Raw genomic sequence first — 22,000 nt, 5'->3', positions numbered from 1 at the left:
ACCAAACTTGGATGGATATGACAAAGAAAGACTGATACTGTCATTTTTCCTACAGGTTGCACCTGAGCATTTAAGATATCGAATCAAAACTGACAGAAATATTTATTTAGAATCTCTATCATACGGCTGCTTATGTCACAAAGAGAAGTAAAATTAAACTTATAGTTAGTCAAGCAGCAGTTAATCTAGATGAAGATACAAAAGGTCTTTAATTCAGAGAACATTACATGTGCCTTAAAAGTTTCTGCTTGCTCTTTCTTTGCTTGTCAGTGGCCAACTCCAGCATGTACTGTCAGTCCCAATGAGGGCTGACATTGTATTTTGTACATCAGAGCAACCAAAAACCAACCTGCAGCACAGCAAACCTCCTTCTATTTCTTCACCACAAGTGGAGCTGAGCCTCAGTTCAGACCATTAACATGAGCTTAAGACTGAAAGGCTTTCTGCAAGTTCAAAAGAACATACCCAGGCACTCTACATGCTGCCTGCAATCCCTCACAGGGAACTGGACCCTACTTAAATGACTCGACAGGCAGGCTAGTCCAATTTCCTATTTCCCCTTCCCTTACTCTTCTCCTCTCCTTCATCCATACATTAACTGCATACAAATGCCATACATACAAATGGGTTCACAGCCCAGAAACCCCCCGTGTGCTGGGCTGCATCAACAGCAGCGTGAGCAGCAGGTCGAGGGAGGGGATCCTGCTCCTCTGCTCTGCTCTCCTGAGACCCCACTTGCAGCACTGTGTGCAGTGCTGGTGTCCCCAACATCAGAAGGACATGGAGCTGCTGGAGCAAGTCCAGAGGAGGCCACGAGGATGATCAGGGGCTGGAGCACCTCCCATATGAAGACAGGCTGAGAACATTGGGGCTGTTCAGCCTGGAGAAGAGCAGCTGCGTGGAGACCTCAGAGCAGCTTCCAGTGTCTGAAGGGGGCTACAAGGCTGCTGGAGAGGGACTCTTCATCAGGGACTGTAGCGATAGGACAAGGGGTGATGGGTTCAAACTGAAACAGAGGAAGTTCAGGTTGGATCTAACAAAGAAGTTGTTCCCTGTGAGGGTGCTGAGGCGCTGGCACAGGGTGCCCAGAGAAGCTGTGGCTGCCCCATCCCTGGCAGTGTTCAAGGCCAGGTTGGACAGAGCCTTGGGTGACATGGTCTAGAGTGAGGTGTCCCTGCCCATGGCAGGGGGTTGGAACTGGATGATCTTAAGGGTCTTTCCAGCCCAAACCATTCTGTGATTCTGTAAATAATTTTGTTTCTGGTTTGGGTTTTTTTTTTCCTTCCTCATTTCTATGCAAAGATGAGTGTATGAGGCCAAACATCTGGCAAGACCTTCAAGTAATTTTCAATCTTTCTTAGTGAACCTTAAGGATCCCATAAAACTTTTCCCATAAATTAACAGCCAAGTGAAAACATCTGCTTTTATCTGTTACCAACACATGATGTACCAAGGCAACATTTCCCCTCAGAGTATACAAATGAAGCACAACTCCATCAACTCACAAACGCAGTGGTAACAGCAGCAGCAATGAGCATTAACCCAAACAAGACCCAGCTGCTGACATTCCTGAGCACATTGTTAGCTGTGTGCTAGTCATTTGTCCACAATTCCAAGGATTTTACTGTCGTTGACATCAAAGTGCCAGTCACTTTCAGCCCTCATGTAACTGGACAGATATTGTCTTACTGCAGACATTTCACAAGCTATTATTTAATTCAACAAGCCAATTCTACATGTCTCAGAATATCCAGTTGCTTATTGACAGAATCCTTCTGGGTAGCAACTAACATCCTAGTCCTTCACATTACGCTGAGCCACCGTAACAAGCGTTACAAAAGACAATCTTTCCTGAAAGCTCTAGACAACATAATCCAAGAGAAGAAACTCTCTTGGGTAAATAGACAAAAAAGAGTTGGAAATTAATCCCAAATACCACCCATGTCCAAGCTGCACCCCAGAGCCAAATGACTGGCTTTTGCAACCTGTGAGAAGGGGGTCTTGCCCTCTCCAGACGTACAGAGAATGTCTGTCTGTCTGTCTTGCTGCCTGACGACTGGCAACCCATGTCACATTTAGCAATCAGTTTACAGTACATCATTTGCTGGAGGAAATTACAGCAGGCAGTAGGTTAGGAAAGCATGGATTAATGGCACAGCTGCCATGCCAGAGCAGCTCCACAGCTCACAATCCTTGCCACCAAGAAATCTTTTCCTGCTTTGGGCCAATCTGCTTCCCATTTGTCCATTGCTCAATTGAAGGGAATCTTATTCAGTACTACCCCAACCCTCCATAACAGCCACTTACAGACTCTGCTGATCCATCAATAACACTCAGTAGCAAATTAAATGTCACAGATACTCCCCCCCCATGTCAATCATGCATCTATTGAAAATAAATGAGGAATCAAAGTAACATGGGTAGCTACAGCCAGGAATCACCATAAAAGGTTGGTCTAGTCAAGGATCCTCTTAGCATCCCATCTTGAGGTGCTTCTTGCACTCACTTCAGTCAGGCTACCAAAGGAGCTGTCAGCCATTTCATTTCCAGCTTCATAGGGCTCATTCTTAGTGGTAAAAATCCCAGACTGGTTAGGGTTGGAAGGGACCTTAAAGCTCATCCAGTTCCTGCCATGGGCAGGGACACCTTCCACTAGACCAGGTTGCTCCAAGCCCCATCCAACCTGGCCTTGAACACTGCCAGGGATGGGGCATGTCAAAGATGTCAGTGGTGGTGGGGCAATGAGAGAAAACTCCTCCTAGCCAGACAAGCTCCTATATATAACCAGACACACAATGAACGGACTTTGCTGTGGAAGGACTTCTGTCAAAGCAGCATTCTCTGTGCCCCACGACCCCCCCATCCAGCAGCTCTGCCACCAACGCAGGGGAACCAGCTGGGGTGCTCGGAGACCCTCTCCTGAGGGCCCTGCAACACCAGGCTGCTGGGATGCGCAGCACAATTCCCCTGAGCGCAGCTCTGAAGCGTACCACTTGCACGGCATTACACCGCGGTGCGGACCCGCTGCACCGCGCTTTGAGCACTGCCTCGGTCTTCACCTCGCTACTATCAGTGAGCTCCTCACTGTGAGCAGGGGAGGATGGAGTTTACCCGAGGAAGTACTCGGGTAAATCGGGATTGACGTCTCCGCTCCGAATCCCAGCCGGGATTCCCATGGGAAGAACGGGGCGAGGCGGGGGGAGAAGGGCGCGCCCGGCCCTGGGAGACCCGGGGCTGGGCTCCGCCGGTCCTTGGGTGCCCCCTGGCGGGAAGGAGAAGGGGTCTCGGGCGGATGAACTCGGTGAGGAGGCCGGTACCGGGGCTGCCACACCTACCGCTAGTCCCGGTTACCAAACCGGTGCCACAAACCGAACCAGGATGCCGCGAAGATGTTAATATCGGGCAAATCCCGCAGTTTCTGCAGGGCGCTGATGGAACTCCCAAGGCAGTTTACTTGGACTGCGCCCTTTGTACAGTCATTTTCTTAGGGAAATCAATGGGAATTTGGTCTTTTACTGCATCAGTTTTCACCCAGTACTTGATGGGTACCAGGGAGAAAGAGAGAAGCCCGGCTAAGATTTCCCAGCGAGGCTTGAATTAAGCCACTTGCAGCCTTACGTTCCCATTCTTGCCCGATACAATCCCACTCCTAATTCATTTTTGCAGTTCAGATGGTCTTCAAATACCTGCACTGAACTACAAGTGCTGTACTCAGCCTTTGTAGGTACAGTATTTCTGCACGCTCAGAGCTGTGATTCAGCAAAGCACTCCAGCTTGTTCACCAGAACACTTGGGCACGCACATCGCTCCCCTTACCTCTGCGTAGCTTTTTCTGGGGCACAAATGCCACTCTCTAGCCTACTTTTCTATGAGAACCAGGGCTCTTTAAGGACATGCACACCACCTTGAAGCAGAATATGTTCCTAAACCAGAGCTAGAAGGCAACTTCACAGCCATGTAGTGTTTGCAGCACAGAAAGATAAGCAGAAGCAAATGAGCACAACTTCTTTTTGTTGATTTGCAGTAAACACACAGAAACTACATTTGGCTGATCAGCAGGAGACAACATGAGGGTCTGCAGCTACTCAGACCTGAGTTTTCACAGAATAAATGCTTTGCACTGCCAAGAGTGAGCATCTGCAACTGAACCAGCAAAGGACACTTCAGTTCCAAGCACAGGGAAAAGCAGAGCTCCTCAGAGCAGCTGAGGTTTTGCTGTCAGGCATCGTGCAAGAAGTTAACACTATTTAGCCACTCTTAAAGACTGCATGCTGCAGTTTTTAAGTGCAAAAATAGACTTAAATGCTTAACAAACGCTTAAACCCCAAAGTTACCATTTGTACAGCAACCTCAGCACAGCTCTTTGGACACGTGTATTCTCTGTCCTCAAGTTAGAACTTCCTGCTTGCTTAAAATCACCTTTCTGACGATGTACGCTACAGCAGATGATATTAAATTCTAGTTTGGATATGTCTGTGAAGTGCTGCTGACTAATGGTTGCATCGGGAACATAATGCTGACTCCTGGCTAGCTCACTTTCAAACTCCCCACCCTAGCATTCCATTATCAGAGGGCTGGTTTTGAGTGCAGTCTACTAGATGATTTTAAAGCATTAAGATAGCAAACCTAGGAAAAGGGAATCTATGACAGCATAACAAAATAGCAATGCCTACCAAATACCATGTGCATGCAAAGGTATAGAAAGCCATATAATAGAAAACCACTTTGTAAACTTTGAGCATTGTCAGCCAACTACTGGATGCAATACCTGGAAACACCTTTATTTTACAGCATACTTCAAACAGCCCACAGCAAACAAGGCAGATAATCCAAGTGGAACTGCCAGTCTAGAACTTTTTTCCATCTGGCTTCTACTTCTTGCTCTCTCTGACTTCCAGAGCGACTCAGCAAGGCACTCAAGTCTCTACATCCATGGTGCTTTCCTGTCCCACCTCTGTGAGCTCTGAAGACAGATCAGCAATTGCGATGTATCAGTGATAGGTGACATGTAAATGTAAACCAACACTGAACACAGAACACCGCAACACGTACTCCATTAGCTTCTCTGTTCATGGAGGGCTCCAAGCTTTGGCATGCTGCTAAGAAGCTAGTTTTTCTGTCCACGGTACAAACATCCAATCTTGTACGTAGAATTAGTTCACTTTAACTTGCACCACTTCAGTATTTTCAACTGAGTTTAAGCACCCTATTGGAGAAAAATCTCTCCCCAAAGATCTGAAGTTAGGCATGATAGCCCTGCTAACACTGGCTACTGAACCCCACAAACTGATAATGCTCTCCACATGCACATAAGAATCTCTTGGAATGTTATTAACAGCATTCCCTGAATACTTTTAACTTTAGCGATACACAATTTGTTTTCTATCATCCTAGCCCAGGAAAGCTGTTCAGCACACACCTGAGCTCTTCCATAGACTTGTCCTTCAGGATATTAGGTATCCAAGACTCCAACCTGGCCATGAGGTTAGCAATACCAACACATCTTTCTACAGACACTGAACGTATGTGTATGTGTTCGTACTGGATCGTGGTCTCAGACTGGGAACGCCAGTACTGATGTACCAAAGCTAACGGAGTTATGCTGGTATGCCCTACTTCAGAAATACCACCTTTTCTTCTATAACCAAATCCAAGTGCCCCATACATAGCAAATACACCTGCCTCAGTCAGGATTAACTTAAGGCTACGTGAAGCTTTCCAGTAATGTGCCTTTGAACTCCACAGACCACAATACAGTGTCTTTTTCTCACTCAAAATCTAGATCGATCAGACGTTTGCAACCCGAAATACCAGGGACCCAAGAAGCAGCTTGATAAACGCCATCCCAAAGGAGTTTTCTCATCCTAAAGTAGTTACAGCACAAAGAAAGCATTGGATTTTGTTTGTTCCACCCTCCCCAAGTCTGCTCCTATATTGCTGCTATTTGAAGTACAAGAAAGTTTCCATTTTATTTTACTTACTTTCTCACCTTAAGAAAAAGCAATTTGACAGCAACATTTGCAGTTGCAACAACAAGAAAAGTTCCGCAAACAACTGACTAGAATCCCTCATCTGCCTACTGCCAGGTATTTTAGGAACACAGGAAAGATGGAACAGCAATAACTGAATAGTCAGCTCACATGTGTGAAAACGGCAACCTGCAAGCTTTTCTGGGAGCAACACTCTGTCTTCTGTAACATTTCTGAGCAATCACACCAGACAGCATTGCTCTTCAGCAGAGAGACTACGGTTACATGCATGCCTGTATACCTATTACAGCTGGGTGCCCGGTTCCTGGCTATGGCTTGAGAGGCTCAGCTGCAACACAACAATAAAGAACAAAACAGATTCAGGGTAAAAGCAGTTAACTTGACCTGGCATTGCCATCAAAACACATGGAGCATATCTAGATTTGAATCACTGTAACAGGCATCACCTGTTTCTCTGTTTAACCATCAGGTTTACTACTAAACCTGCAGGTTTCCCCTGGACATGGCAAGGGGAAGGAGCTGACTCCTTCAAGCGGAGCACCGAAACTAATGCGACTTGGAAGTTCTTCAGCTGGACGAGCAGAAACAAGACCCAGATGCAAAGTTATCTAACTGAGCCCGTACTGCACATCCACGGCCAGTTGTGTAACGAAGCTCAGGACAATTTCACAGGTCTTCATCAGGCACAACTCCCTGCTGGCTTCCACAAGGGAGCTCTAATCAATCAAAAGCTGCAAGAACGGGATCCGGTTTTCTCCCTTTTAATGAAAAGGCTTATTCTGAGCTATAAGAATTGCAGATTAGATGAACTCAGCAAGTCTGTTACTCCCGCTTTAACGGCATAAAGAATTTGTCCTGCTTTTAATCTACCGACCGCAGAAACTCACCTCATCAGCGCTCTGCCTTTGGCAGCGCACAGAAACAAACCCAACTTAAACCGACACCAAAGAACTCCCCAAACAACAAACCTGCTCCCAGCTGCGACCTTTGCGCGACAGCTCAAACAAACGGCGGAGGGAGAGCCGCGGCTCCCTAAGTAAAACTACACCACCTCCGGGCGCCGCACCGCGGGGCACCGGCCTCCCCGCTCGGCTTCTGCCCCAAGTTGCGCCGCTCCCGGCGGAAGAGAAGCCACCCGCGGTGCGCCACAAGCCGAAACAGCGGGGGCCGGGGCGGCAAACCCCGGCCCGCCCGCTCCCCAAGTTTCTCTCAGGTGCGCCGCCCGCCCCTACCTGCCTGCCGGCGGCGGGAGCACCCCGCGCCGCGTCCCCGTCAGCAGTCGGCGGGAAGGCAGGAGCACGGTCCCCTCGGCTGGTCGAGCCCCATGTGAAGAGGAGCGCGGGAGCCCGGCGGCTCCACCGCTGAGGGGAGGGGACGAGGGGAGGAGGCGGGCGGGCGGCCGCTCCCCCCCGTGCCGGAGCGGCCGAGCCCGCGGCAGCGCCCCCTGGGGGCTGCGGTGGGGCCGAGCTGCCCTCGGCCGGGTGGGGCGCGACGTGCCCGGCCCCGCGTTCGATCCCCTCCCGCGGCCGTAGGGAGGCGGCCCGGGCTCTCCTCGGCACGGGAGGTGCTCCGGGCCTCCCGTGCGTCCTGGAGAAAAGGAGGCTCAGCAGGACGTTATCGCTCTCTACAGCTACCTGAACGAAGGATGGAGTGAGGTGGGGTCGGCCTCTGCTCCCAAGCACTGTGTGCAGTGCTGGTGTCCTCGACATCAGAGGGACATGGAGCTGTTGGAGCAAGTCCAGAGGAGGCCACGAGGATGATCAGGGGCTGGAGCACCTCCCGTATGAAGACAGGCTGAGAACATTGGGGCTGTTCAGCCTGGAGAAGAGAAGCTGCGTGGAGACCTCAGAGCAGCTTCCAGGGTCTGAAGGGGCTACAAGGCTGCTGGAGAGGGACTCTTCATCAGGGACTGTAGCGATAGGACAAGGGGTGATGGGTTCAAACTGAAACAGGGGAAGTTCAGGTTAAATCTAAGGCAGAAGTTGTTCCCTGTGAGGGTGCTGAGGCGCTGGCACAGGGTGCCCAGAGAAGCTGTGGCTGCCCCATCCCTGGCAGTGTTCAAGGCCAGGTTGGACAGAGCCTTGGCTGACATGGTCTAGTGTGAGTTGTCCCTGCCCATGGCAGGGGGTTGGAAGTAGATGATTTTAAGCTCCTTTCCAACCCAAACCGTTCTGTGATTCTATGATAACTAACAAGTGACAGGACAAGAGGAAATGGCCTCAAGCTGTGCCAAGGGGAGCTGAGGAACAATTCCTTCCCCAGAGGGTGCTCAGGCATTGGAACAGGCTGCCCAGGGCAGTGCTGGAGTCACCGTCCCTGCAAGTGTTCACACCCCGTGTAGACGAGGCCCTCAGTGCCATGGGTTAGTGATGGCCTTGGCAGTGCTGGGGAACGGCTGGACTTCATGATCTTAAAGGCCTTTTCCAACCTGGTTCAATCTGATTCTGTGATTTCTGCCCTCCCAGCTGGGAGCACTGAAGTGTTCTCTGGGGCCATCTCAGCTAACCTGTTCACCAGGAGAGGAATTCCACATGCCGCGAGCACAGGGATAACTAAGTCCAACCAGCACATCCAGTGAGCCTACTGATTGAAGTTAAGCATTCGGTTAAATTTGGGCTGCAACATCTACATGCCAACAAGCAAGGTGGGGAAGCAGCAGTGCTGGCCTGCAGGAGCTGGCGGGCTTGGATGGTTCCTGAGGGGCCACTGCTCCTGGCATCCAGGCATTGCTGAGCCTGCAGTGCCTCTCTAGATGTCTTCACAGGGATAGGATGGCCCTAACTAAGCAGAAAAGAGTCTTCAAAATACAGCACAAGGACTTGGGATATCAGGATTCACTGTTTGACTTTGCCCACCCATGTCAGCCACTCCGTTCTTGATCCACCGAAGTTTGGCTGTGGCAGTGCCGAAGCGTGTTCTTATGGAAACTCTGGCTGGCTTCCCAGAAATCCTCGGATTATGCAGAGAATGGATCTACACTTGTCAGTTAGGCACGTGCCTAAGTGTTTGTGGAATACAGCATCTTTGTGCCATAGCTCCCCATCTGTATAATCTAATTTTCCCTCCCTACCTCGCAAGAATCCAATGAAGATAAATACATAGACCTCTCTTAGGCACAGCGATGTGACAATGATAGAGCTCCTGGAGCATATCCACTGCGAGAGAGATGCTGCATTGGCATCCCATCCTCCCCCAGATAAGCACAAAGCTACATACACAAAACAGCTTTGACAAGAAGGTACCTCCAGTGATGCAAATTTGCCAGGAAATGAAAGGACCACGAAACAAACAGATCAGTCTGAGGCTGTGAATTTGATGTCAGGTGTTTGCTGAGCTGGCAAATCCTGGACTGCAGCTCCTGAGCACTGCGAGGTGTGAAGCAGAGAATAGGCAATCAAACACATTTGCTAGCCCAGGCCAGGAACACTCATCACAAGTCTTCCAAAGTAAAAATAATAATAACTATTACTTGGGTGTGGCTGCAATCTTCTGCCAGAAAGCCCTGACTCTTTAATTAGAGGCTTCAACATCATACCACTGCACGTGGTAGAAAAACACACTGTCAACCTGGTGTTTTTTCACACTGTGATAAAGTGCAAATAAAAAGCAGCATTTTACCGAGTATATTATGCAAAAAATATCGCTCATCAGCAATTTGTTCACCGCATTAAAATCAAAAAGTCATTTTATTTATGCATCCATGGAAATAAACTTCATTTACTTTTATAGCACAGTGAAATTTGCACAAAACTCATCTAAATATAATTTACTGCTGTAAACAGTATGATTTCCCTTGTCTTTTCTGCTTACCTCTTCTCTGTTACTATTTCTGTAAAAGTAAAGCTGTGATTTTTATTTTTTCCTCATGCACGCAGTGCATAATAGCCTAAGCACAGAACTAAACAAGTTCTCCAGAAAGCCAAGGTTTCCCTTAGTTTTCCTTGGATCTCACAACTCTTTTAGCTCAGTAACACCAGAACCATACTGCCCTTGAAACATATTGGTGAAGCCTCCAGGCAAAACCTTTGCACCTTTACATCAGTGCAAAGGCAGGTTGTGCTGCCCCAGGATAACTGCTGGGCAAGGCTGCTCGGTTCCCGGACTCCGCATGCGGTGTCACGGCTGGGAGCAGTGACAGCACACCGGGTCTGCTTCCTGCTAGCAGCACACAGCCTCTCTGCACCAGGATGCGGGATGTTTCCTCATAGCAGCATTCCTCATAACACTGTCTGAAGGGGACTACAAGGATGCTGGAGAGGGACTCTTCATCAGGGTCTATAGCGATAGGACAGGGGGTGATGGGTTCAAACTGAAACAGGGGAAGTTCAGGTTGGATCCAAGGCAGAAGTTCTTCCCTGTGAGGGTGCTGAGGTGCTGGCACAGGATGCCCAGAGAAGTGGTGAATGCTCCATCCCCGGCAGTGTTCAAGGCCAGGCTGGACAGAGCCTTGGGCGACATGGTCTAGTGTGAGGTGTCCCTGTCCATGGCAGGGGGTTGGAACTGAATGATCTTAAGCTCCTTTCCAACCCAAACCAATCTGTGATTCTATGTTCAGCTCGGCTCTCAAGAAAACAGCAAGAGCCCTCGGATGCCCTGCAGGAATGAGGGAGACCTCACACATCCATGGCTTTGGAAAGGTTCTCACAGAAACTAGCTTTGGTCTAGTATAGGCTAGAGCCTTCCACTTGGGTAACCTACTGTACAGGGCTGTGAGAGGAAGAAGCGGGATCCAACCTCCATCTGCACTTAGCTGAGTCCGGATGAACACCCAGTGTGAGATTTCTGTCCTCTATCTTATGCTCCAGCACTCAAATCATACTTCCTCTTCTGAGGCATGGATACAGTAAGGGCCTTGAATGTCACCCTGTAGTTACATGCCCACGCAGCTACAATGCCTTGATGTTTCCTCTGCTTTCTAGTACCGCCTGCTGCTCTGCTAGTATTGCTGAAGCACCCTTAACAGGGCAGAGAGCTGCAGTAAATCAGGACAGAATCGTTGAAAGTACCTGCGTCCTCCTGCGGGTGGCATCAGAATATCTTCAGTGGACCAAGGCTTGCTTAGGCAAGAGAGAGGAGAGGGATGATACTCCTACAGCGAGCATCACTGCAGTGCGAGTGCTGCTTTTGCTAGGGAGCTCACATAAACCAACAGATCTTTAAATGAAATGAACAGGTTATAGCTTTTTAAACACAGCTTCCACCAAGAATAAGATTTCTGAGCACTGTGCATGTTTAAATGGAGCATTACAGAGCTCCATTTGTAGGGCAAAGTGCTCTAAGTAAAAGGGATTTCGAGGCCCAAGGGGTGTCCTGGTTGTTTCAGTGGGACATGAGTCCCACTGAATCCAAACATAGTTTGGATGAGGCAGTGGAGATTGTCTGAGGTTTTTGCTTAGACAACGCATTTAGCTTTAGACCACACAATCTGGAAAATGCAAGCATATAAATCCAAATTAAATCCAAGCTGTGCAGTTTGCCGTTGGAGAGTGGAGGATGTTCTGGTTGATGTTGTTGTGCTACTTCCCAGTTATTTGGAAGTTGCCACAAAGTGTTGCAAAGGAAAGAAATTGAGTGGCAAAGATACCACCAATTTCACAGACCACTTTGAAGATGCACAAAGCACAGGCTAAAGAGAGCTATAACTACCCTGCCTGGATTTGGAGGGTGACTGAGCTTTATTTAAAGGTGTTTACTTAACTTGCTTTATATGAGATGCTTCCAGACTGCTATTTCGCTCACTGAGAGGTTGTATATATGTTGGGGCTTGGACTAGATGACCTTCAAAGGTCCCTTCCAATCCGAACTGTTCTATAAAGTAGTAAGAAATAGCATCATTGCATAAGCCCTTTTGATTTTGACTACAAAAGCTCTATCACACCTTGTGCCCATGCCCTGTACACGTTGCAGTTATCACATGAGGAGGATGCAAATGCATAATTAAACCTCTCTGCTTCCACAGCTTCAGCAAAATCAGAACTTTATCACCACCAGGAGTAGCTGCCTATCTTTTCATGTAGGCCTCAAACTGATGAACTCGAGTGAATTGCCACAGTCACCCCAGAGGACACAGAAGTGTAAGTGCAAGCCAGGATATCAGAGACTACAGCTTGAAGGTGTCCACTTGTAACCAGAGCAGGGTTGTTCTGCCATTTTAAACTGCCATGTCACGACTATCATGCATGCTTCTGGTAGCTGTATAGATCAGGAAAGACCTTATCACACTGAGACAAGTCAGTGCACTCCCCCCCACCAATATGCACTCTCAAACACGCAATGTCCAAAGCTATATGAGTGTAACTACTGAGCAAATGACTGCCTGCCTTACCTGCAGAGCGTTACACAGCCAATATTTCTTAAGGCTATGAAAGATGACAATATAAAGCCCATTCTTGTGCTAATTTTAGCATACTTTTCACAGAATTTGAGAGAGTGCCTTGTACTGTTCAGTTGCCCATATTACTAAATTATACAGCCTGAGACCACAGCCACAATAGAGCTTCATCATCTTATGCCCAGAAACCACCATTGGTTGACACTGTCGCTTGCAAAAGACCTGGATTAATCACACTAGAGACCAAATACTTGATCTCCACAATGACTAGTGAGGTGGGACCCCTTTGTTTTAAAGCTTAGGTATGTGAAAGAAGGCTGAGGTTCAGACCATATGCCTTTTGAAAACTGGGTTCTTTCAGGCTGTTTCCAGGATCAGAAATCACATATGCTGCCCTAAAACTCATCTCTGATCTCTGCTGATATAGGAACAATTCCAGTTTTCCATTTCCTCCCATGAATTTATCCTTAATGAAGTTAAAAAGCAAGATTTGTTCTCCTGAGATTGAGAGTTATGAATCTGTGTGTACGATAATCATTGTGAGTAGGCAGCACAGAGACTGAGTGTTCTTTTTCTTGCAAGCAGTGATGCTATTCTTAGCTTTGTATGTGGTCCTTATGTGTGTCATAGATAGGCACAATAGACACACATTGGCAGCTTTGATAGTATTCAGAGAGGAGATGATCTCCCAGTCCAGGAAATTATCCTAAAACTCTCATCGTGTCAGCAGCAGAATTTTAACCAACAGTTCCCAAGAGTCTCTGCCAACACATCGTTGTCTTTAGAGGACTTGGAGATACAGAATGTGTGAAAGAAGATGAGAATGATGCAGGAATTATAAAATAGAAAAAGAAATCCACCAAAGAGTAGGCTAGAGCTGTAGCTTTGAGTCCCAATGGCATTACAAACCACCCAGGTGATCTTGTGATACGTGGCAGGACCTGAACCACTACACTGGACTCTCTTGGCTTCGATCCTTAATTATTCTGGGGTCCCTTAGTGCAGATTTGTGGCACCAAATGGCCGTAAAGCTGACACCATTGCTGTCAGTAGGATGTGGTATTGAGTAACGGGATAGAGGAGAAGGTATACATTACCCTGAAGGCAGGCACCATGCTTTCTAGCAAAGCTCCTTTGGCTTTGCTAAGTGATATCATCTCTTGCTGCCTGCCGCTGCTGCATCACAGTCACTCATGCCACGGCATAACTGTAAGGAGCCTGACTAGTGCCCACTGACTCCCAGGAGACAAGAGTTATTCCAAGCAAGACAATCACAAGCTATAACTGGCACAGAAATCGATGTCACTGACTTGGCAAGATTGTGTTATCTTCAGTGCTACCTGCTGAGCTATCTGACATCTCTGGGAAGTGACACCAAGTGGAAGAATGGGAAAAAGACAAAAATATCCTTGCTTCTCTAAGAAAGATTCCTGTCCTGAAGAAAATGATTTTAAAAGGAAGGTAATAAAAAAGTGATGAAAGTTGAAGATTCTGAGGCACACAAAATCGCTTCAGCTTTGCCTGCCCAGCTTGCTAAGGGGTCCCCAAGCCATTTTGCCATGGGTGGTACATGAATACCCTTCTCCAGGGTAAGCATCCCTATTGTGCAATCTCACAAAGCCAGCACTGCTTAGTGACACCAAGTCAATCCTTCTAGCAGTAGTGGAAGTGGAAGGAAATACAGTAGGCCTCATCTAATATACTTCGGTGATAATTTGGCAAGGATATGCTAACATAACAATACTTTTTCTCTTACCAGCCTCTTGTTTTGCTAGCCCACAATATTTTTTTTCTGCTGCCCTTAGAGCAAAGTAGAGAATGAGAAAAGGTCAGAGCCTAAAACAAGCTGAGAATCCACCACGGCTTTTTTTTTTCTGAACGAAACATGACATTTCACCTAGAAATAAACATTCAGTTTAATTGTCTTTTGTTCATCCATTAGTTAAGAAAGGGGAAAGATGATGCTCCATGCAACACTTTGGCCATGCTGTCACTGAGATGTGCTCAGTCATTTGCCATTCTGGCTGCTTCTTCACAGATTTTTATCTGCTGCATAGCATGTGCATTTCTATCACTCTGTCAAATAGCAATTGATTATGCCAGCCTCATGCTATTTTCCTTGAAACAGAAAAATCTAAAGCTTGTTTAACAGTAAGTGTCTGTTGCTTTCTCCCAACAATTGCCTGAGAGAGAGAAAAAGCATCTTTTGTTAGAAATAATGGTTTGCTTAAAAACACCCAGCTCCTTTTGTGCTGAAGTTTCACACGCAGCAGGAGACTATCTCAGTGTTTCAGTAATAAAAAGTCTCTACCATCAGGGTCAGAGGTGTTTCTTTACAAGGTACCATGGATCCTGGCAGCACTTACAGCCCTGTTATCATAGAAGATATTTAATATCCCATATTCCCTGTATCCTACTGATAGTGAATTTTATTGTTTTTATGAGAATATGAATAAGGAGGTACTGTACCAACTGGGAATTTACCAATAAAGTACACTCAGAGCTCTTAAATATCTTCTTATCTTCAATATTTAAAGATACTGTTAAGCCTGTTCTCTATAATAACATAGCACTCTATGAATGTAAAATCAGTTTTTCACCCTCACAACAGAAAACTCTTACATATATCCTCTTAACAAGAAACAGAGGAAAAGTGTAAGTTCAGTATCTCTGATGCAAAGCTAAGCTCTGCACCAGAAGATACTAATTACTCTGCATAGTGTTTAACAGAGTAAAGGGACAGCTTAATGTAGCTGATGAATTCCAATTTTATTGATAAGATTCTTTAGTATGTCACTGCAGAAAGAAATGTTACTTTGTCTGACTTGTTCTTACATTCTCTACTATTTTTTATTTTAAGTGTCAGAAGCAGCTTCCCGAGGCCAAAATTACCTCTAGTGCAACTCTCTTGTAGTCATGCTATTAAGCAATGCCTCCTTTTTAGCAATAATGATCATGGAAGCCATTGCTTCCATCTTACCCTTTGATGTGGAAAGCCAGTCGTGGTGGCCAGGGCAAGCAAAGAGAGGCTGTGAGGGTGGTACTCTGAGCAGGGGAAGGGTTGACTTCATTACTGGAGGAGAAGGAACATCATCCTGGCGTATTTCCTCTCTTTCATGGGCAAAGCTAGAAGGCCTTTAAGATTCCCTGCAAACGAGCTAGGGAAAAGCGTGAAGAACAGAATTTTATCAAGAACCCTTGCAAAGCAATTAAGGACTCAGAACTAACTTCACCAATGTCTGGCTGTGGTCATTCACAGACTAGTAGCAATGACACGTCTTCCTGCTTCCTTCAACAGCTGACCCAGAAGCAGGCACAGCCTGGTTTTCATTTCTGTGTTGTGCAATGGTATCAGTATGTTCATCTGCAGTGTTATTACACATGGCTGCTTCTGCTCTTCACCCTTCATTCTTTAAAGAGACTGCTGGTCACCTGGAATAGGTAAGAGAAGGCGTATTTCCAGCAAAGTAGCCACCAAATGGACAGCTTCAGGGGCTCATAGATAAAAATGCATTAACAGGAATTATTAGAGAAATTCAAGACTGATGAAAAATGGCTTTTCTCTCCTCTCTTAAACAAAAACAAACCATCAGACTTATTTATGCTAAACTTGAAGTTCAATTTTTATTGTTGCAGAAGCTGGCCTGGACACCAGCTCCACTTCTGCAAAGCATGAACTGGCAAGATTAACTGCTGAGTACTAGTATTACAAGTAGCAGCCAGGGATCCCAGCTGAACTGAAGCCTCCTGTGTTGGAGCTTCACAAGAATAAAATAAGCAGCCTGCCCCTGTCTCAAAGCCGATGAATAGAGAAGGTGGACATGAGAGCGCAAACAGTGGCACAGATGAAGCGATCTATTGAAAGGATTCATTAACAAACCAGTGCCAGAGCCAACAGAGGATCCATAGCTTCCAATCACCCCTTCCCAGTTCAGCAACTGGTGTGCTGCCAGGAACCACCAGATGATGACAACTCACCTACACATTTTGAGCATAGGGAAGTACTTACTATGAAGCAATTGCTCCTTATCCTAGAAAAGGGTAAGTTTTACAGTTGAAGTGTATAGCTATCCCAGTGAATATTTCAAGATGGTGTGAGTAATTTAGACTGGGATGAGCCCTGTATTTACAGGAGACACAGAATTACCCTCAAAATGTATGTGCACACGATGTATTTTTCACTTTTGGTTAGGGAGAGCTATAGCAAGGACAGGGCAAGGAAGATGTCAGATCTAAACAGATCTGGCCTGAGCCACTCTGCCAGCTGCTGTGGCCAGTGCTAAGAGAAAGACTTACCACAGTGGCAAGGATGGAAGAGGCCTTCAGGGATGCTGAAAATATACACTAAAAGCATTTTACACAAAAGGAAGCATGAAATGTGTTCTTTGCAATTCTTTTAAATAGTAACATGTGAAGCAAGGTACTGACCATTCTCTCTACTCTCCTAGCAACGGGAGAAGTGTTCTAAACAGGTCTGAGTGATGGAAATTCAAACAGAAAATAAAACCACGCTGAGTGAAACCAGAATAAGGTGCCTCTTACAGGGAGATTCTTGCCCAGTCAGATGACAAGGGTGCTCTGCAGAATTTAATGGGGAGCAGTCACAACAAATCACATGGCAAGACAAGGGCTTGAAAACCACCCGCCCCACTATATTCGCAACCACACTTTTCAGAACCCATGGCTATTCTGTTTAAGAATGCAGATTTTCCTACAGCACAGCAAAGCCCAACCCCTATGTGACGAGATTAGGGAGAAATTTTGCCTATGCATAGGTTGTTGTACATTAATCACCTGCCCACTGAGGCAATGTCGCCACTCGCAAAGAGGAGATGTCAGAACAAGGTGAAGCATCGGTCTGATTCAGCATGAAAGTTCTTCCATGCTGCTGCTTTAGGTTTTCCCCAAAGTGCTGACTTTTATCCTACCTGACTTTAGTCCATACACGTGTATTAAAAAGATTGTCATCCTCCTTTCTTTAGACTGCTGTGCATGCGTGTAACAGGGCTTCCAAAAACGGGGTCTGTGATGTTCCCATGTTTCAGTCGTTTTGCATCATAAATAAAAGGACTGAGGAATCCTTAGATTTCCTGCAGGAAGGCTTTCCTTTGTACTAACACTGCTGAGCTGAGATTTTTCTGTATGGTTGCTGAAGAAGGAGGCTGAAGGTAATGAGAGGAATTTCATCTGATTTACACCTAAGTTTTAATGAGGAAGGGTTATCTCCTGCTGTGCCCCTTTTCAACAACTTCTCTTTTACTGTATTTTCTTTTTCTCTGCAAGTTAACAGGTATTTCCAAGAGTCTACCCTGATGCACCTGAACAGTTTACCTGTGAAGAAGACATTCAACCTGCTGGAAGCATTTTTATACAGCACCTTGCTTAAATCAAAAATGTTAGCTGAGGTTCTAATTCATGACCAAAGGGAAAGGGCACATGTGTGCACAGGTGCCTCAGAGTCATTCTGACACTCCATGCAGGAAGCCAATGGAAAAATCAGAGACTCATTGGTCTATCCTTTCTAGGCTTCTTTCATATCTTCTCTGTATGTATCCTGCCTCTTTCCATGCATCTTACCTCTGGCACTTCATCTGGGCTTCCATTTTTTTCTCTTCCGTCTCCTTCCTCACCCCCATCTACTGACTCTTTTCTTCTAGCTTGATTTCACTCATCCTAAGTTTGGGTTTATTTTTCCTTTCCAAACGATATTCAGGACTTTCAACATTATCATTAATGACATATTTTATCATCCTATTAACAATCTTTCATTACACACCTGCTGTACTGCTGAAGGCAATTAGGAAACCAATCCCCTTCTGTGCCTGAGCAGCAAATTGGCTCAACTCCAGAAAAAGGTGTTCCCCAGGAAGGCTTCTCACTAAAAGGTAGTTCATGACATGCAGTAGCCTGAACGCTACTGACCATATGTACTGAGTCCTACCTAGCCACAGTGTTTATTTCTCATAGCAAATTCATCAGTGATGAATCAAAGGCTTCAGCAGCTCCTGTCAAAAGTTTTGTGCTTGCTCCCTGGAAGGAAGCCTACATCATCTGCTGTCCACAAACTCTCCTCAAGGGTCATCATTAGCTAAGAAAAAGCCTGTCATTTCTTAAATGCTATACTCTAGCCACGCACAGATGAACTGTTTGGAACTGGATGATCTTAAGGGCCTTTCCAACCCAAACCATTCTGTGATTCTGTGAAGTCTTTCCAGGTCCTTGGAGGCAACCCACAGTAACAGCCAGGCCCTGAGGGCACCACCAGCCCCAACTGCCTGTGCCTGGGGCTCTTCTCACTGTGATCTGTGCCCAGCATCCCCAGCACTGTCAGACCCTGCCCCAGCAATGATATAGCAAGGCCAGTCTCCAGCATCCCACAGCTCTGCCTGGCCATGGGCCCCACTGAGCTGGGCCCATGTCCCATCCCACCAGGCACCAGGGAGGTGCCTGATGCCCAGGGCTGGGGCTGCTTCACTCCTCACTGGGATAGTGGGATGGGCTTGTGAGGTTGTGCCCTGCTACCCTGGGAAGTTCCCTTGGCTCCTTGTCCCTTAGGGAGTAGATGGCCCTTGCAGCACCCTGACAGTAACCACTATAAAATCTGTACATGCCAGACCCATTGGAAGAGTTGGTGACACTGATACTGATGGCTAAACAAAAAAATTCCCATTTCTGAGTGTAGAGGACAAGAGATTCTCCTCCCAGACTGAAGCTAGTAAATGAAGTATTTGCCCCAGCTAAAGACAGAAACAAATACGGATCACCAGGAAGAAATAAAAGGGGTCAGTTGAATGGGATAACAGCAGCATGAAGGTATTGCAGCTGTCCTCTCTTCTCCTGCTCCCATTTGGTCCAGTATGTATTCTTGACTGCAGCCAGAGGGCCTCCCTCGCAGCTCCATAAAGTCCACACCTCCTAGCTGCAAGGGCAACAGGACCTGCCTCACGGAAGTCACTGTAAAAGCCCCATCAAGATGCACAGGATCAGGTGAGCCACAGTTCAGTGTCTGTACAACTGCAGCTGTTCTGAAGCTACATCTGTCCTACAGCCTGAGACTGGATGTCCTGATTCATCCAGGGGTTTGCCCATCAGCTGGAACATGCCCTTCGTCCACATCCACCACACCGACCACCTCTCTGATATAGCCCCCACCTTAGCTGACCCATCTCCAAAACTGGTGCCAAGGACACTAAGGACTCTGGAGTTGGGCCAACAATCAGTGGGGACCTACAAGGATGCTGGAGAGGGACTATTTGGGTTTGGGTTGGAAAGGACCTTAAGATCATCCAGCTCCAACCCCCTGCCATGGGCAGGGACACCTCCCACTAGAGCAGGTTGCTCCAAGCCCCTGTGTCCAACCTGGCCTTGAACACTGCCAGGGATGGGGCAGCCACAGCTTCTCTGGGCACCCTGTGCCAGCGCCTCAGCACCCTCACAGGGAAGAACTTCTGCCTTAGATCCAACCTGAACTTCCCCTGTTTCAGTTTGAACCCATCACCTCTTGTCCTATCGCTACAGTCCCTGATGAAGAGTCCCTCTCCAGCATCCACAAAACCACAACTGAATATAAAGAATAAAGCCAAAACTCTGACACCTGTCTGTTTTGACTACTGTCTGCAGTAGTCAAAACAGACAGGTGTCTACTGCTCCATCATTCAGTTTAAGCATGCACTTTGCAGATGAGGGCTGAAATACTGATCTCTAGCCTAGGTGACTCTCAAACATCCTTACTTTTATATTTCTATCTGACCACTAGCCAAAGGTATTTACTGATTCGTAGAACACAGACCTGAGTGTGGAAAACACTTCCCATTCTCAGTGCTACAGAAATTAAATAGGAAACCTTCATGACTTCATTTTAACCCTGAAGATGCTATAAAAGGACTCAGTGTATAGCTGATAGACAAATTTCTGGGGAAGAAGATAACACGTCTCCTATCTATCTGCTCACATGACCTCAGAGAACGATGCACTAGTTCTCCCTGGCTGACCTGACACACTGAGAGTGTTGTCCCCATAGCTCTGTCCAGATTAAAATGGTTTGCACCTTATTGCACATTATGATTCTAACTGGTGCCTACCTGGCGAAGCTGAGTGGCAGAGGGATACCTGCTTCAGGATGATTATCTCTGAGTACAGTACACTGCATTTTCCAAACCATTATGTCTCTCTTTCTAGAGGGAGACAGGCATTCTGAAATACTGTAACTTTTATCTGCAGCAGAGAATTCTCAGATAGAAATACTCCAGCACTTCTATAAAGGAATAAGTTATGCCAGTTCCACCGGGTAAGTCTTAAGCCTCCTGTAAATTTATCAGGCAGTTCTGAGAACAGAAAGTGAACTTAGGATATGGTCAGTGAGCACAACACATTTCACTTCGGCACAAAAGCAGCACTACTTGAGGCTGTCCTGAGAATACATCTAGAGACATGAAGCAGTAGTAGAGCACGACCAGGTTATGCTGTTTTGCAGTTTGCTATTAAACCTTTATGTGCAGACAGCAAAACTCTGCCGCATGCTCTCTGAATAATAGCAGGAAGCAAGAGCAGATTCAAGGCTCCTGGGGAAAGGTCCTCTTTTGAGACAGAGAGGGAGACAAAGAAGCACAGAGAAAATGTTTTCTCTCAAAATGAGAGAAAACTACATTAAAGCTACAACAATGCAAAGTTTCAGGTACTCTAGAACTTCCTTTTTTTTTAAAGTGAGTTTCTTTTCTTAGCCATTCTCTAAGAAAAATGGATTACCTGATTCATTAGCAAAGCAGATCAACCAGGTTTAGGCAAGTTATTTAGTGCATTGTTTTTAATTCATCTAACATCAGCCACATCAGGAAACTCTGACAATAATCACTGGCATGCCAACAACACAGGTACATCCTGTGTGCTTGTTACCACTGTGTAACTCATATGGCTTTCCTATGCTTTGTAATGTATACAGAGTAAATTCTATTTATTGCAGTTCCACGGACTTGGCAATTCCGAAAGTGAGAAAACCTCTTGCAAACTTTTGCAACCACAAAGCTGTTGCATACAAAGATTTGCTTATTTACTTTTCCTTTAAAGGACTATCTGTGTTCCGATGGTTTCAGAGACACATAAAGAAGTGGCTGGGAAGGTAAACTGAGGCAAAGGTCTCACAGCAAGCCAAAAGCATTGCCAATAATATAAGACTTTCCTAATTCACAACCCAGGACCTACTTAGTTTTGGTGACTACAGTGTCTACCAAGGAGATGTTTATTTTTATGAGCCCTGAAAAAACCCTACCATTCCATACTACGCAATTCTAAGATGATCAGAGATCACTCTGCATATGTTATCTGTCTTCTTGTTAACATGGTGTTGGCAAGAGATGTTTTTTAACAGAATAAAACCTAGGGAATATCCAGATAAAATGCTAATCTCAAATCAAGCATTATTTTAGGATGGTGTTAAGGGAGATTAAGAGTTCAAAAGAATGAAAGCTCCAGATTTCTTACTCCATGACACATTCTAATAACGTGCTTCAGTCTTCTGAGCAATAAAGATCAAAAGGACATCCTCAGAAGACCCCTGATGTCAGATCCTTGCTGAGGGATATTCTAAGCACCCTGAACCTGACAGTCAAGCTGCATTCAGAGCCCACATGGATGTGCCCTTGCCCTATAAGCTATATTGGACTGCAGGTAACCTCTTGTTGCC

The 22,000-nt window shown here is 46.3% G+C and overlaps 1 protein-coding gene across 3 annotated transcripts in view; it reads right to left on the bottom strand.

Moving 5' to 3' along the window:
* CPNE4 (copine 4) overlaps positions 1-22,000 on the bottom strand; it is a 258,007-nt gene that overhangs the window by 220,148 nt on the left and 15,859 nt on the right. The window contains exon 1 of one of the 3 annotated variants that reach the window (XM_030491588.1): positions 7,223-7,421. The exons of 1 other annotated variant lie outside the window; for it this stretch is intronic. The gene's annotated coding sequence lies outside the window, so the exon portion shown is untranslated. Of the gene's footprint in view, positions 1-7,222; positions 7,422-22,000 lie in introns of those variants that run through there. One more of the 3 variants, XM_030491570.2, reaches the window with a different exon arrangement.

This window comes from Strigops habroptila, chromosome 1, assembly GCF_004027225.2.
Source record: "Strigops habroptila isolate Jane chromosome 1, bStrHab1.2.pri, whole genome shotgun sequence".
NCBI lineage: Eukaryota > Metazoa > Chordata > Aves > Psittaciformes > Psittacidae > Strigops > Strigops habroptila.
Note: the sequence above shows the minus strand (reverse complement) of the source record. Positions and strands in the feature narration are given on the sequence as shown.